The 17,735-nt window shown below is 36.4% G+C and overlaps 1 long non-coding RNA gene across 1 annotated transcript in view; it reads left to right on the forward strand.

Moving 5' to 3' along the window:
* LOC128314031 (uncharacterized) overlaps window positions 1–15,919 on the forward strand; it is a 215,043-nt gene extending 199,124 nt beyond the window's left edge. The window contains exons 4-5 of the long non-coding RNA XR_008295340.1: window positions 5,026–5,161; window positions 13,086–15,919. This is a non-coding gene — a long non-coding RNA (uncharacterized LOC128314031). The remainder of the gene's footprint in view (window positions 1–5,025; window positions 5,162–13,085) is intronic.
* Window positions 15,920–17,735: the final 1,816 nt, after the last annotated feature.

The raw sequence follows: 17,735 nt of genomic DNA on the forward strand, positions 1-17,735 counted from the left end.
TTTATAATAGTGACTTTATTTGTTCTAACACCTAGGCTAATTAATTGCAAGTATTAATTGAATTTCTTTCCTGTCTTTGTAGAATTTAGCATATAACTAGATATTCATGATTATACAAAGGTATATCAGTCTGCCCTTTTTAAATTTACTTTGCTCCTTTTAAGGACATACAATCTGATTTTGAGCCCATTAATTGTGCAAGATCTTACTAATAAATTTGGAACTGACTAGTCATACATAATGTTTAGCAAACATACAGATTATGCCTATGTGTTCAAAGTGAGGTAACAACTCTGACAGTTATATTGTTCCTGCAATTAGTGCAAACCAGAAATTCTCCATGGAGTGATGAGTCATTGGTTAGTTGTTAGCTCTGCTACAACTAATTATTTTACAAAAATAAAATATCAAAAGTTGTGAATGGTTTAATTTCTAAAATAAATTAGAAGAGTCAAGATTAGCCTTATAGCAATTCCATTAATTATTATGCATTATGATATACTTTCCTGAGAGGAAGAGAAAGATACAGAATTGAATATAAATCCGGATGTGCCCATTGGGAGGGGTTTGTATATGTGACTTGAATTTGTCCCACGTTTCTGATAGAAGCATGTGTGATAGACTTTGGCTCAGGCAGGACTAGAATACTAGTACTAGAAAATCTGCTTTTCTGACTGCCGTATAGCCCCTACCTCCACCAATATGCTCTCTTTCACATTGTTCTGAAAAATTTCTCTGAATAGTTTTCAGAGAATATTCACTATTCAGACTCAGCAGGTAAAATGGCTGATAGAAAAATTCCCACTGCAAACAGAAAATGTTTTTTTCTTTTCCTTTTTTTTAAATTGAAGTATAATGATCATGCAGTGTTATATTAGTTTTAGGTGCATAATATAATAATTCAACAATTCTATACACTAATTGGTGCTCATAATGGTAAGTATACTTTTAATCCCCTTCAGTTACTTCACCCATTCCCCGACCTGCCTCCCCTGTGGTAACTATCAGTTTATTCTTTATAGTTAAGAGTCTGTTTTTTTTGTTTTTTGTTCTTTATTTGTTCATTCGTTTTGTTTCTTAAATTGCACATGAGTGAAATCATATATTATTTGACTTTCTCTGACTGATTTCACTTAGCATTATACTTTCTAGATCCATCCATGTTGTTGCAAATGGCAAATTCTCATTCTTTTTTTATTGCTAATATTCTATTGTGTGTATGTATTTAGTTATAAATTTTATAAATTTATATTATATATTTATATTTATATTATATTTACAAATTTATATATAATATATATATTACTAATATTCCATTGGGTATGTGTATGTGTGCATATATATCTCACATCTCTATCCATTCATCTATGGAAGGGCACTCAGGTTTCTTCCATACCTTGGCTGTAATAAATAATGCTGCAATAAATGTAGGGGTGCATTTATCTTTTCAAATTAGTATGTTTGTTTATTTTAGGTAAATAACCCAGTAGTGGAATTACTGGATCATATGGTAATTCTATTTTTAACTTTTTTGAGGAACCTCTGTACTGTTTTCTTCTATAGTGGCTACAACAATTTACATTCCCACCAACAGTGCAAGGGTTCCTTTTTCTCCACATCCTTTCCATCACTTGTTATTTCTTGTCTTTATTATTCTAGTCATTCTTAAAGGTGTAAGGTGATATCTCATTTTCGTTTCAATTTGTATTTCCCCAATGATTAGTGATATTGAGCATCTTTTCATGTGTCGGTTGGCCATCTGTATGTCTTCTTTGGAAAAATGTCTATTCAGGTCCTCTGCCCATTTTTTAATCAGATTATTTTTTTGATGTTGAGTTATATTTCTTTTATATTTTGCACCCCTTAATGGGTATATCACTTGCAAATATTTTTTTTCCTTTTCGGTAGGTTGCCTTTTTGTTTTGTTGATAGTTTTGTTTGTTTGTTCAAGATGATGAAAATGACTGACAGAAGAATCCCATTGCACACAGTAGACGTTTTAATTAATACATTTCAAAACTTCTATTTAACCACCATATTTACCTCTTGATTTAGATAGATTTCAATTTTTTTTCTTTTTTTGGTCTGGTGGTCCTTTGTCTTTATCGTAAGCTGTCTCAAATCCTTTTTGGGAACAGGTTACTGGTTGTTGTAACAGTCAGAATTTAGTCAGCAACACAGAAACTACTCTAAGTTTCAAATAGAAGGCATTTACTACAGATAATTAATAACATAGGTGACAGAAGAACTAAAAACCCAACAGAGAAAGGAGGAAACAGCAAAATCAGCAGCAGCAGGAAACAGCTACCATACCTGGGTTTAAAAGAATAGGATGAATGGAGGGGAGGTAGCTCACCAGACCTTAGATGTCAAGGGCATCTAACGTTAACTATCTAGTAGAAGCTGCAGCAATTCATGCCACTGGAATTACTACTTTGGAAAAAAGAGTGCAAAATATCCTATTTCTCCTATTTCTCCCACCATGCCCTCACCCCTAGTCTCCTGACAGTATCTCCTTTGTCAAGACCAGAAGCCTGCACACCCAGGACTGGGAAACACAGTCTGCAGGGTCAATATCCTAGTGACATAGGACAAAAGAAGGATGAAAACTGGATTTGTAAGCAAACAAAGCCAAAGAAGTTTTGAGTCAATCAATCAATCCCAACAATCTTTTATTTATATGTGAATTTTCCTCCAGAGAAAATAAAGTGATTGGTGCTAATTTAAAAATTAGCATGATAGGGGCACCTGGGTGGCTCAGTGGTTGAGGGTCAGACTTTGGCTCAGGTCATGATCTCCTGGTTCATGAGTTCAAGCCCCACATTGGGCTTGCTGCTGTCAGTGCAGAGCCCGCTTCAGATCCTCTGTCTCCCTCTCTGCCCCTCCCCTGCTCTCTCTCTATATATCAAAAATAAACATTTAAAAAATTAGCATTGTATACTTTGATTAGCTTTCAAAACTCTTGAAGTGTCAAAAAAATATATCTTCAAAGTATCCAGTTATCAAGAGGTAAACTGCAAGGTTTTTTTTAATTTTTTTTTAACGTTTATTTATTTTTGAGAGACAGAGAGACAGAGCATGAACGGGGGAGGGGCAGAGAGAGAGGGAGACACAGAATCCGAAACAGGCTCCAGGCCCTGAGCCATCAGCACAGAGCCCAACGTGGGGCTCAAACTCAGGAACCGTGAGATCATGACCTGAGCCAAAGTCAGACGCTTAACCGACTGAGCCACCCAGGCGCCCCTAAACTGCAAGTTTTATTCACATACTCTTTACCATAGCATTTTGTTAGCTGAATGTAAAACCCAGAGAAGGGGTTACTGGGAGAACTTGTGTTAACTTCTTTTTCCCCTCAGAATGGTTAGAGAAAAGTTAGAGGTATCAGGTTAAGTTAGTCTAAATGCAATTCTTCTTGGAATCTGATGTTTCTTTACAGATGACCATTGTAGCACTATAAATTCATAAGTGATATCTATTAAATTTATAATTCTTTCATTATTAGATATTTATTTCCAGATAGAAATCAATCAGTTGGACTTAAAGGACTTAGAAGGTGCTCTGGAAAATAGAGAAGTATATACAAAACCTGGCTGGATTTGCAACCTTCTTAGTACGATGTAACAAAGCAATAAGTAGGTGTTCATGTCTAGAGATTTCCAGAATGCAAAGCAGGTTAGAATGATCCTCAGAGCTTATTTATATGGAGAAAAAATACTTCTTATTACTGTAACAAGAAAAGACATACCCTACAAAGCAAAATATCATCAAATTCAATGTGATGCTTTGGACACCCATACAACTCCAATTGTTCTCTGTTCAGATAATTACCTTGCTTAGGAATTTGGTTATATTCAGAAAAAAATCCTCAGATCTTCTTCATTTACTGAGAAAAGACTTTGGTCACATGTCTCCAAAAATGGAATAAAGCATGAATACGTTTTCCAGCAAGAATGATCTTATTTTATTAGAATCAACTTATTTTACTAGAATTTTATTTAAAACAAAATTCTAACCACAGTTCATATATAAAATGGTTTTATTCTCTCTCCTTACCTTTTTATCATCTTCCTTTTTGCAACCTATGTATACTCTAGAAAACTTGATTTACTTAATCATCACCATTATTATATTTATATATAATATATAATTTTCTTATTATTGTCTGGTTTCCAGGTAGTGGGCAGTGACTTTGGTATTTCTCTATAGGTTTCTTTGTAAAGAAAAATTATTCTAGACATTTAGCATTTTTCTGTCAAATATTGATCCCATAGTCATTCACTAGAGAGTATAGGAATTCTTCCACTCTGGTCAGCTTGAAGTGAGAATGATATCAGTGCCTATCTCATAGTGATGCTATGATAGTTAACATTTGTAAAGAACTCAGACTAGTGCTTGACACATGGTAAATGCTGAAGTTCTTGGTGAATAAATAAATCCATAAATAAGTAAATCTCTATTCTATTCATGCATATTAATTTCCATCTTCATTGTAGAGCTATGATATTCTCTCTGTTTGAATCCCCACCCCTCTTTCTATTTATCTAAGTCCTGTGGTTCTTTAAGAACTTGTTCAGATTCTGCCTATTCACACTTTTGTAACAACTCCTGCATCTGCTGACTTCATCTTTCTCTTACACCTTACTGCACTTACACACAAATACAGTATGTGTTTTTATTTAGCCCTTACCTTTGGTTGTTATCCAGGAGAGAGCATTGGAGTTCCTGGACAGCTTTTCTAAAATATATATCCCTGGGACAAATCTCCAGAGTTTCTAGATTCAGTAAGTACTGGCTGGCACTAAAAACATATACATTTTGATTAAAGCTCTCCAGTAAAACTGAAAGAAGCCCCTAGTTAAATGCAATGATAAAAAAAATTATCTCTTGGAATATGTGCATTTCTTTTCTCAATGAGACTATAAATTTCTTGAGGACATGGACCATGCTTTGTTTTTCTTGTGTGTCTTCCCACAGTGCTGGAAACATGACCACTACTGAATAACACTCTTCTTTCTTGTTTGACAGAAAGATGTCTGAGTGCGGACCTAAGATATGAATTGTCAAGGGATGTGGAGGAACAAAGAGATCCACAGATGGATCATTCAACTCCTGCCACAATTATGCTATGTAATGAAGAGCCATAAAACCTCGGTGACATACAGTAAGTGTTTATTTATATTTCTGGAATCAACAGGAATAGACTACGGTCTCTGCTGAGCTTACCTGGGCTTACTCACACGCTTGGGTGTTTGGGAGGTCAGCTTGCTGCTGACTGGGCCCACTTTATTGTCTGCAGTTCAATAGCTGACCTATGCATCTATGAATTGGCTCTTTCCACATAACTTTGATGCTCCTTCTGGGACCATTAGGCTAGTCAAGGCAAATTGATCATGGAAAAGAGGACAAGAGAGCAAGCCCAGATGTGTAAGCCCATTTAAAGCCTCTATTCGCAATGCATTGGCCAAAGCAAGTCACGTGCTAAAAAGCCCATTCATGGAAGGAGGGTACAGCAGTTATATGGCAAAAATTATAGACGGGATGAAGTGGGAAGAACTGATGGCATTTTTCCCCAACCACCACAATGGGGCTTTTGTTAATGTGTCTTCTGAGCAAAACCTACTCTAATGCCTTACTGAAGGTCAATTTTTGTTGTATATAATCACAGTCAGGATGTTTTTAAAGCAATCTTACCACCCCTGAGTAAGCAGGCAAGTAATCTTATTCAGAGAAAAAAAATTGCAAATAAAGGATCATGCTAATGCCACATCATTTGCCATTAAATAGAGAAATATCACCTTGTATTTCACAGACTTGACACCACCTGGGTAATATGTCACACTTCATTAAACAAGAGCATCAAATGCAGAAAACAAAATATTTGTTGTTCAATATGATTATTTATTACTTGAACAAGGTTTGAGAGATTGTCAACACGATGTGTTTGAATTCAGGAAATTAAACCAAGAACTGTGACTGGAAAAATCTTAAAAACACCATAAATTTATTTTTAAATGATTCAGCATCTTTTTGTCACTTGTGATTTGAACACTGGTTCCATCTTTATCACCTACGGTGCTGTTTAGTGCACTGTTGCAAAACAACCAGGCAGTCTATCATGGAAGTTCAATTTAGTGTTGCCAGTGAGTCATCTGGGGTCTGAGAGTTTGTGCTAAGTTCCTCAGCTTTCAGTAAGGCCACGCCATCTCTTTGTGTGAAGGGCCTCATCTCTCAAAGAGCCAGAAAATTATAACATTGCAAAGCAATTACGTATAATTCATCACCCAAATAATAGCTAAATTACTATGACCATTTTCTAAATTAATGTGCTGATTTTCCATTTTTGATTCTTGCTCTCAAGGTAGGTACTTCAATAACTCTTAGAAGCAGGATTGGTCAGCAATACAAACATTATATAACTGTAGTAAGGGAAATTGTTTTCCATTCCTGCTTTGTTCTTACTCTGTCATGGGATTTTAGGTAAATCACTTAACTGATCAATGTTCTTATCTATAAAAGCAGACAATTTGGGTAAATGAAGAGCAAGGATCCTTGCCTATGTAGCCAAATAATAGAGAGTCTGAAGTAAACTCTGAGTCAGATAAACATCTTTGTTCATATAAGAGAACACTGTGTAGCAGCATCCTGCTTATATTAAAGGTGTTAGGCTAAGTTTTGCTCGGTTTTCCTTTCTAGGAAGGAAAGACATTATCTTGTATGGTAAAGAAAATAAAAGAGCACACAGACACATACTAAGATGTGGGCTTATGCAATATACCTAGTAGAGTTCATTGTTATCACCTTGTACTGATAGAGATTTTGTGATGGCTACAGAAATAAATGAGACAAATTGGGATTTTGATATAACCAAAATGTTTCTTCTGAACCTTTCTGATTGCTAGAGAAGAAAAAACCAGAGAGGCCTAATAAGCTCTTTCTCTGCCAAGTGGAGATATTTTAGAATCTTACGTGAGTGTGATTGTAATGGAGCTAGAGAACAGGCCCCTTTTCCTGGAAAGTCAAGAGGGACAGCATTCCACAGCACTGAGGACCTCCTCTCTCTTGCACACATACAAATATAATCACCCAGTCTAACTCTGAGTAACACAGCAGCAGTGGGAGCAGGCTGGTTGCAAAGGGAGGCCTTCAAGAAAGTGGAGGTTAAAGGCTCAGTTTTACTTTCTTAAATAGTTCTAACATTGTAGCCTCCCTTTTAGTCACAAAAAGGGAGTAGTTGCTTTGGAATTTGGAGAAAAGCTTAAGTTCCTCTACATACTTTTTGATAGACCTTTGTAGCTGCTGCTACTTGCAGCAAAGAAAACTTAGCAAGCACTTGGTGAAGCTAAGCTGGGCCTAGATACCATATGATTAAGTGAAGTTGTCAGGATGGTTCTACAAGAGCATGAGGAACACCACCAGGCCCTGAACTTGGGACCAGCCTATATTAACCTTGGGGGAAGTGAAGGTTGTAATGGGAATGAAGCCAGTGGCAGATAATTAATTATTTCAAAATGTTTATTTTCAACAGAGTTTGAATCTTGGTGTCTTGTATATGGATAAACAGGCAATACTTGGAAAAGCACAGTGCCATGAATGTTTAATAGCCAAATGATATCTCGATGTCAAAGCTTCTTATATGTACATGCATTTTTAACTTGATTTGACTGCCACCGTGAGACAAGCTAAAATTGAAGCACAGTTATTTTCAGGACTTAGGAATCTAAAAATTCAAACTGCATGGTATCGTCTTAGGATGGGACAAAGTCATTCCTGTAACAGTAAAATGGAGAAGCATGTAAAAAATGGATAATTGATGCCTAGATTTATAATTTGGTGTTTATGTATTACAAAGATCATCAAGATATTCAAAAAGAAAAGGGAATAACGTACTTTTTACGAGATATCCTGTCTATGAAGATTAGTGTTCTAATTTGCATAGAAAAATTGGAGTCCTGTTTTCATAAAAAGAAAATTGTGACCAAACACAGCAAGAACATTTGATTGTGTGACTAATGCTTTGGACTACAGTTTCCCTATCAGAAAACTAGCCTGAGACCCATCTATTGCTGGGAATATATTTAATTACATGACAGGTTTTAATTAGATAGGACCATTCAGCCTTCTTACTCTCCATCTTTATCTCTCCATGAGCCATTTCTCCATTAGAAGGATGCAATAGCCATAATTATTCCAGTTATCCTAAAGAGAATGTTTTAAAATATAGTAGTTAGCTGTCAAAAAGAGAAGGCTAATTTCCAGTTATGAGGGCATTTTCCCAATGGAAATCTTCCTTTCATTCTGGGGAGACATTTTTGTGTCTGTTTCTGGCTTTATTTGGCTCAGTTTTCTCCTTCTTCAAGAGCTAAGTTCTCCCTTGTAATTGTTTAGAATTAAACAAATTCCTCAATTCCAGAAAATTTTCTAGCTGTTTTTAGCTGTAGCCAAACTCTCTATATTACCTAAATAAGTACCTAAAATATGACACATGTAATAAAAATGCTGAGCCAGAGACACAATGGAACCAAATAATTTGAAAGTATTTCCCATAATGTGGGGAATTTTAATAAGTATAAAGTTTAAAAAAAATCAGTGTTCAAATATTTGGGCAATTATGGGCTAAATGAATAGATTTCTTTAGGAATGATCAGATTGTTGACTCTACTGATAGGCATAAGCTCATTGGCAGCAGACTTCCAGATCTTTCTACTTCTATTGTATTTTCATGACAGGGGGAAGCATAGGGGAGAGTCTTTACATTTGGATAATTAGTAATATCACACTTTTGTTTTCTCTGAAGCCAGCACATGACAATATATTCCCTCTATGTCCATGATTAAAAAGTTTAAAAATGTTCCTGAGGTTCCCATTGTAAAGGAGAAAGGAGACCTTATTTTGTATGAATGCCAGCATATGTTAGGTTTTAAGCTTGTGAAAATGAGCCAGATACATGCAGATGCACAATGTCTAAGTTTTGGCCTCTCAGCCTTTACTTTTTAGATAGAAATGTCATAGCCCAGTAGGCAAAGAACTGTTGATAAAATTTTAGCATTAAAAAATTATATTTGAGGGGCAGGCACCTGGGTAGCTCAGTCGGTTAAGTGTCTGACTTCAGCTCAGGTCACGATCGCGGGGTCTGTGAGTCCAAGCCCCGCGTCAGCCTCTGTGCTGACAGCTCAGAAACTGGAGCTTGCTTCAGATTCTGTGTCTCCCTCTCTCTGCCCCTCCCCCCTTCTCTCTCTCTCTCTCTCTCAAAAATAAATGAAAACATTAGAAAAAATTTTTAAAAATTAAAAAAAATTTATACTTGAAAATTAGTTGCTTATTTGACATCGTGCTAAGATTAGAGCATATATTATTGAACTGATTATTTGGTAGGTATATCCTAGAAATGGTAATCTATATAATATTTGGTTTTAATTCATGTTATTATCTTACTTGCTAACCCTTAACTCAAGATACCATCATCTCTTTCCTGGGCAATTGCAATCACCTTCTGCTGGTCTCCCTGCTTCTATCCATGTCCCACCGCAGACTATTCCTTACCCAATAGCCAGTGTGGTTCATTTAACAACATAAGACAGATAGTATCCCTCTGCTGCTCTAAATCATCAGATGGCTCCCTGTGGTAGACAGAATTGTAAGATGGCCCCAGAGTTTCCCACCCCTTTGTGTACATACTCTGTGTGATTATTTGCAATAATATTTCCTTGAATATGAAAGACAGGATTTCACTCTCAAAATGTTATATGGCAAAATGGATTTTTTAGGTGCAATTAAGGTACCAAATTGGTTGACCTGAGTTAAAAGGGAGATTTTCCTAGGTAGGCTTGACCTAATGGTGTGAGACCTTTAGAGGAGTCTAGGTCTTCCCAGAGGTCAAAGAGATTTGATGTCAGTGCAACACCTTCCTGCTGTGCTGAAAGAAAGCAACCATGTTGTGAGTTGGAGGGGCAGCGGGGGAGAGGGTGTGCATTTGGCCAAGATCTGTGGGTAGCTTCCAATTGCTCTGACTGATGTTTGGCTGACATGCAGCAAGAAAATAGGGACCTCAGTATTACAACTACAGGGAGATGAATTTTGCCAACATCCTGAATGAGATGGGAAGAGGATCACAATCCTCAGATGAGATCATAGCCCCTGCCAATATCTTCCTTTCAGCCTAAGAAGGCTGTGAGCAGGGAACCCAGCTATGGCATGCCCAGACTCCTGACCCACAGAAATTGTTAAGATATTGAATTTGTGTTGTTTTAAGATTATAGCAATTTGTTATGTAGGAAACGAATATACTTTCCAGCTGTCGCTGAAGAAAAAATAAAATGAGTAAGGATTGAGTAAAGATTTCGCTTTCTGCTGCCACACTGGGCTCTTAACTGTTCCTGGAACACTCCAGCATGCTCCTGCCTTAGGGCCTCTGTTCTTATCACCCCTTCCTGGAGTTTCCTGCCCCAGCATATCCACGGATCTGTCACTCAATATTCAGGTGCCTATCAGAGAGCTCCTTCCTGGTTACCTAGATTAGTCAGGATAGGCTAGGTTTTGCTGTGCCAAAAAACAATCCTCATATTCAATGACTTAAAATGAAAAAAAAGTTTGCTTTTAATTTCCCTCTATGTCTAATTTGGATCAGGAAGAGTTTTGTTCATCATGGGCATGAGGGACCCAGACAGATGGAGATTCCAACATTTTGTAATGACATTATTTCAGCTTTCTTTTGATGAGTATTAGAATAATATGTATTTCTCTATTCCTTTACTCCCCCCATCCCTTTAGTTTTCATATGTTTGTGTCTTTATATTTAAAGTGGCTTTCTTGTAGATAATATATAGTTGGGTTTTGTGGGATTTTTTATCTGATATGTCGGTCTCTGTTTCTTAATTGGTATATTTAGATCATTGATAGCTGAAGTGATTATTGATATAGTTGGATCAATACATCCCATATTTGTTACTATTTTCTATTTTCTATGCACTGTCCTTGTTCCTCATTTTATTCTTTTATTCTGTTTTGTTTTGGTTTTGGTCTTCCTTCTTTTTCTGCCTTCTCTGGTTTTACTATGTATTCCTCTTTTAACATATCAATTGAATTATTTTTAACATGTTTTTAGCATTCAAGTTTGCAATATACATTTACAACTGATACAAATCCACTTTCAAATAACTGTATATCATTTCAAGTACAAGTACCTTATAATAGAATATTTTCAGTTCCTTCCCTATCTTATGAAATTGCTGTCATTCACTTCACTTATCCATAAGCTGTATTACCAAACACATTGTTGCTATTATTATTTTGAAAAAACTGTTATCTGTTAGATAAATTAAGAATAAGAAAAATAAAAGATACTGTTTTACCTTCATTTATTCCTTCTCCAATACTATTTATTTCTTTATGTAGATCTGAGTTTCTGACATCTCATTTTCCTCCTTTCTGAAGAATTTCTGTTTTACATGTGTTGGAAAGCAGGTTTACTGGTGACAAATGTCCTCAATTTTTGTTTGTCTAAGGAAGTCTTACTTCTCCTTCACTTTTGAAGGGAAATTTCGCTAGATACAGGTTGGATCTAGGTTGATGGTTGGGTTTTTTGTTTTTTAACATTTTAAATATTTCACTTCACTGTCTTCTTGTGTGCCTGGTTTCTGAAGAAGTCTGATGTAATTTTTATTCTTGCTCCCCTATAGGTAAGGTGTTTTATTCTTTGGCTTCTTTCAATATTTTTTCTTTCTTTGTCTTTGATTTTCTGCAATTTGAATATGATATGCTTGGGTATTTATTTTTTATCACATATTTATTCTGCTTAGTATTCTCTGAGATTTCATGACCTTTGGTTTAGTGTCTATTATTAATTTTGGAAAATTCTCAGTCATTATTGCTTGAAGTATTTCTTCTGTTTCTTTCTTCTCCTTCCAGTATTCCTATCATTAATATGTTACACCTTTTGTAATTGTCCCATAGTTCTTGGGTAGTCTGTTCTATCTTTTTATTACTTTTTCTCATTGCATTTCTCATTGCATTTCTCATTGCATTTTGGAAGTTTCTGTTGACATTTATTCATGTTTACTGATCCTTTCCTTGGAAATATCCAGTCATTGATGAACATACCAAAGGCATTTTTCATTTCTGTTAGTTTGGATTTCTAGCATTTCCTTTTGATTCTTTCTTAGGGTTTTTATCTCTGCTTACATTACCCATGTTTTCTTGCATGATGTACCTTTTTCCCAGTATAACTCTTAGCGTATTAATCATAGTTGCTTTAAATTCTAGTCTAATATTCCCACATCTCTGCTATGTCTGTATCTGTTCTGATGCTTACTCTGTCTCTTCAAACTGTGTTTCTTTTTCTTTTAGTATGCCTGTAATAGACCTTTATTTAGTGTGAGGTTTTATATTTATTTGGCTACAAGTTAGGTGGTGATTATTGTTTGCTGTAGCTGTAGGTATCAGAGGCTAAAATTTCCTCCTTGGTGTCCTTGTTTTTGTCTTCCCTTTTGTCTTCAGTTTTCCCTAAAGACTTCCTAAATGTAGTCTGAGGCATGCAATTCTTTCCATAGTATCCACTTATACAAGAGCCGTCCTGATGCTATGATAGGATGTGGGAGGAAGGAAAGCATTCCATAATTCTGTACTTTGGTTTTGGTCATTAATGAGCCTGTGCTGTGCCCCTGGGATGCGATCTTTACAAGTGCTTCTCAGTCCTTCAACCTTCTAGTTAGTTGAAGTGGGAAAGCTAAAGGGGGATGGAGTTGGGTATTCTCCTTCTTCCAGGTCAGTTAAGTCCTGGTAAAACTCAAGTCAATTAGGCTCTGGTTAAATAGTTCCTCTTGAGGGCATGCCTTGTGAATAAAAACAGGTTGCTCTGGGTATATTTCAAAATGGCTCATTTTCCTTCTCCCTTTTAGAAAATATCAGGGAAGTTTCCCCTGATCATCACTGTGAGAACCTGGTAGAGTTCCTATCAGTAAAACTCACTGAAGTGCAGTAGTTCTCTAAAAACTGAGCATCCTGGGTTTTTGTTTTTGTTGTTGTTGTTTTTTTAAACTCTCTCACTTGTCCGTATTGATGCTCCAGCAATTCTATCAATTACCATTTAGGTTTCCTGCCTTGATATCGGTTCTGATGGAGGTTCCTACTTGGAGGTTTCTGCTCCGGTAAGTGGCAATTCTCTATATCCACCTGTCTCTTCCATTTTGGGGACAGTTCTTTGCCCTGTGACCTCAATTCTCTGTAGAATCTAAGAAGAGTTGTTGATTTTTGGTTCAGTTTTTTTTCTTATTGTGTGGACGAAAGTGATGGTTTCTAAGATTTTTACTTGCCAGACTAGAAACTAGAAGTTGCTACTTTTTCAACATGAGACTTAAAGCTTTGCCACAGCAGAAGGAAACACCTTAGAGAATTGCGTGGTGGCTCCTAAATTCTCCAGCTTGACAGTGACATGTCATTTCTATTCATATTTCATTGGCTAAAGCAAGTCAATGATTTTAAAATGTGAGTAAATATAACCCTCCAGTGTTCCTAGAAGATGAGCATTAGGAATACTGGAGAAACAATATTAATGCTGAACAGAGCATTCTATAGAAGATAGTATTTCCAACTCCATTTACCACTTTATGTCTTCTTTCTAGCACTTTATAATACTATATTATGTCATACATAAGGTATTATAAAGAAACCTATTATGGTAAATACTCTGTTTATTATTTGTCTCTCCTCTCCTACCCCCACCGAAGTGAGGATCACAGGAACAGGAACTTTGTCTGTTCTAGTCACTTTTTATCCCCTAAACCCAGAATATCTAGTACTCAATAGATATTTGGTAAATGAATTAATGAGTGCATATTGTTTTAACCTTGGGAGCCCAGAAAAATGAACCCTTGCTTGAACTCTTTATCTCGGCCAAATCTGGCCCAGAGGCTATCTTTCCAATAGGAATGTAGCTGCAAAAACCTGTGCAGAGTGCTTGTCAGGCTAACTGGGCATAGCCTTTGCTATTAGGCAACAAAGAAAGAATGAAAGAGGCTCGGAAGTTCCCAGGAACATGGTGATTGCTATTTGAAGGTGAGAGTATACACAATCTGAGGGAAAATGAGGTTTGAAAATGAATTTAGGCTTTTAAACCATGCAGGCAAAAAGTGTTGATAACTTGAAAAACAGGTAAATTCTCAATTGAAAAATCTTCTTATCTCAGGTTTATGTTCATAATCAGGGATATGCAGCTCTCATTCCTCACTGGAAACCAAAAAGCTAAATCACCTTTTAAATATGAAATTTAGATACAATGCTTGGAACATCCTCCTCAAAGAGCGGACCTGCCAGATTCTGTGCTGGTTGAAATGTGGGCTTCTTGCTGGTTCAGGCACACTGTCTTTGTGCTGTTTAGGCTTATTGTTCACTCTGAGCTTAATGAGTTCATTCAGGCATGTAATGAAGAACAACACTATCACACAAACAATTCACTGAAGTCCAAAGATATGGTGATTTTATCAATTATATTATTCAGTTAGAGTAAATTTGCAATTTATTAAAAATACATAGATTGAGTGGCATCTGGAGTACTGTTGTGTTGACACCCGTAGTTTTCACAGCTATGCTATAAAACAAAATCTGGAATTGATGGCATTTGATGCAGTCAGTGTAAAGCTTTTGTCTCTCTACTTGCTAGAGGAAATAGATGAGAGCAATGCAGTTGTGGATCACAGGCCCTCTGGTGTGAAATTCATCCTAACTAAGCTGAAAACATTTGATGGCCAAAGGCATGGACTCCCATGGCAAATGATTTTCATTTTCACCTCCACTAGCTTTGGCTAATGGGAAGAACACAAGGCTAGAAGGCAGGTGAACTCCACTGGTTATTCAAGAATTACTTGATCTAAGCAAATCATTTGCTTTTTTTTTTCTCTTTTCTTCTGTTTTATACTAAAGTCTTTTATGGAATTTTCAGAGTGTGTATGTGTGTGTGTGTGTGTGTGTGTGTGTGTGTGTATATATATATATATATATATATATATATATATATATATATATAATCTTATTTAATCTTACAGCAGCTCAGTGAGGTTAGCTGGTCAAGTATTCTCACTTGCATTTCTACATAAGAGACACTGTTACTTGGAGATTTGAGTGGGAAAGAGTTCAGAGATTTTGACCCTAAGGCCAATGTTTTTTGTTTTTGTTTTTACCATTATACAGCAATGATGCTCTGGACCTCAGTTTCCTCATTTCAAACCAAGGATAAATACACTTAGTTTGTTAACTTAAGTTGTGATGATGACAAGAGATAGTTGAATTTTTAAATGTTGTGACTATGCAAAGCTTTACGTAGTTGGAAAATTATCATCTTGCTTGTGTTAAGTCCAAGGGCTCTTCCTTAGACCATAAAACCTTCTTCTCCACATTCTTCTACAAAAAATGTTCAACAGTGATAACATGTGTATAGACCCCTGGAATTTACCATTGAAAACATTTAAATTGTTTTAATGTTTATTTATTTTTAGAGACAGAGCACAAGCAGGGGAGGGGAAGGGAGAGAGGGAGACACAGAATCTGAAGCAGGTTCCTGGGCTCTGAGCTGTCAGCACAGAGCCCAATGTGGGACTCAAACTCAGAACCGTGAGATCATGACCTGAGCTGAAGTCGGACGCTTAACCTACTGAGCTTGAGCTAAGCTACCCAGGTGCCCTGATCTGGGGCTCTCTTAAAAGAAGAGTGGAAAGTCATTAAAAAGCAGCCAAACAGGGGCGCCTGGGTGGCTCAGTCGGTTAAGCGTCTGACTTCAGCTCAGGTCACGATCTCGCGGTCCGTGAGTTCGAGCCCCGCGTCGGGCTCTGGGCTGATGGCTCAGAGCCTGGAGCCTGCTTCTGATTCTGTGTCTCCCTCTCTCTCTGCCCTTCCCCTGTTCATGCTCTGTATCTCTCTGTCTCAAAAATAAATAAAACGTTAAAAAAAATTAAAAAAAAGCAGCCAAATAGAACTCAGATTTGGCTCTCTGTAGCGACAGATATCAATTTTTAAAAATTATGTTAACTTGTTGATTTGCTTCAATGCTATTCTGTTTATTTTCTAGCTCATTGATAAACATCATCCTCTTACTTTTGACTAAGCTTTGCTACATGTAGCCATGATTTTCAAGGACAGAAGTACAAAAATAAATAACTTTTATATTTCAAAATATGTTATCACTGATTCATTTTTCTTTTTTTAACTTTATTTATTTTTGAGAAAGAGAGAGCGCAAGCAAGGGAGGGACAGAGATGGGGGGAAGAGGATCTGAAACAGGCTCCATGCTGAGAGCAGAGAGCCTGATGCAGGGCTCAAACTCATGAACCGTGGATCATGACCTGAGCTAAAGTCGGACATTTAACTGACTGAGCCACCCAGGTGCCCATGACTGATTATTTTTTCAAGTATATAGAGCAGGATTTGGAAAACTTTTTTGCAAAGGACCAGCATTTGCAGGACATGTGTTTTTGTCATTAATACTGTTTTTTTTTTCACTAATACTGTTTTAATGTACAAAAATAACCATAAATAGTATGTAAGTGGATGAGCATGTCCCAATAAAACTTTATTTATGGACACTGAAATGTGAGTTTCATATAATTTTTTTATGTTATGAAAATTATTCTTCTCTTGATTTTTTCCCAACCATTCAAAAATGGAAAAACCATTCTTAGCTCATCAGCTATACAAAAACAGGTGATTTGGTCCATGAGTTATGTTGACTGAAAACTGATCTAAAGCACAGGACATTCACTTCTACTATAGACACTACTCTATTCAAATGATTCTTTGAGTTGGAAAAGCATTTCTAGAGAGTCTGTTCTCACAATGCAAACTTCTAGCTCTGACAACAAAAATAATACCAGCAGGGTTCTAGAAGTTAGGTGGTCATCTCTGCATAGGAAAAGTAGAAGGACTTCCTCATCAAAGAAGGGAAATTAATTAGCACAATTTGGTATATAACTTACAAAATCTTGGGGCAAAGGCAATTTCACAGGGCTAAGTACATCACCACTCTCAATTTGGTGCTCAATAAATATCTGTTGAGTTAATTGAAACTCTTATGAAGTCCCTAAGTTCTTTCTCGTGTAGGAAGAAATGAACATAGAATATAATTGTCTAGCAGACAAAGGGTTAATGAAATGAACCTTTTAGTAGCACTCTTTGCTGCTACTTTATGAAGGGTGATTATGAAAGACTTAAATGACAGTGAGATTTTACAAAAGTGCTAGGCATTAGGGCAAGGTGTGAACAATATCTAAATGATTAGCCATTATGAGCTTGATAATACCCGTGACTAAGCTAATCTATGGCTATAAATTGGATATCTATGGAAACTGCTAAATTCTTCCAGCTCTCCAGTGTGTAATTTAATCATAATGAAGCAGCTAATTACTGCTGTGACCTATTATCTTGGAAGTTCACACATATTCTAAACACCTTTGCCTCATAGTCAATGCCAAGATATGTTAGTACTGAACCGTTAGTTGGTTAAGAGCAAGACTGTGAATTTAGACGGCTGAGGTTCAAATTCTGCTTTGACATTTACTCAGTACGAAACTTGGGATACATTATATAGTCTCTCTTTGCTCTTGGTTTACTCCTTTGTAAAAAATGATGGTGGTGATGATGATGATGATGATGATGATGATGATGATGATGATAGTAGTAGTGTTAGCAGTAGTAGTATTTACCAGGTTGGACTGGATTGCTGTGTGAGCTAAATGAAATCAAGGCATGTGAAG

This window comes from Acinonyx jubatus, chromosome C1 (genome assembly GCF_027475565.1).
Source record: "Acinonyx jubatus isolate Ajub_Pintada_27869175 chromosome C1, VMU_Ajub_asm_v1.0, whole genome shotgun sequence".
In the NCBI taxonomy this organism is placed as follows: Eukaryota; Metazoa; Chordata; class Mammalia; order Carnivora; family Felidae; genus Acinonyx; species Acinonyx jubatus.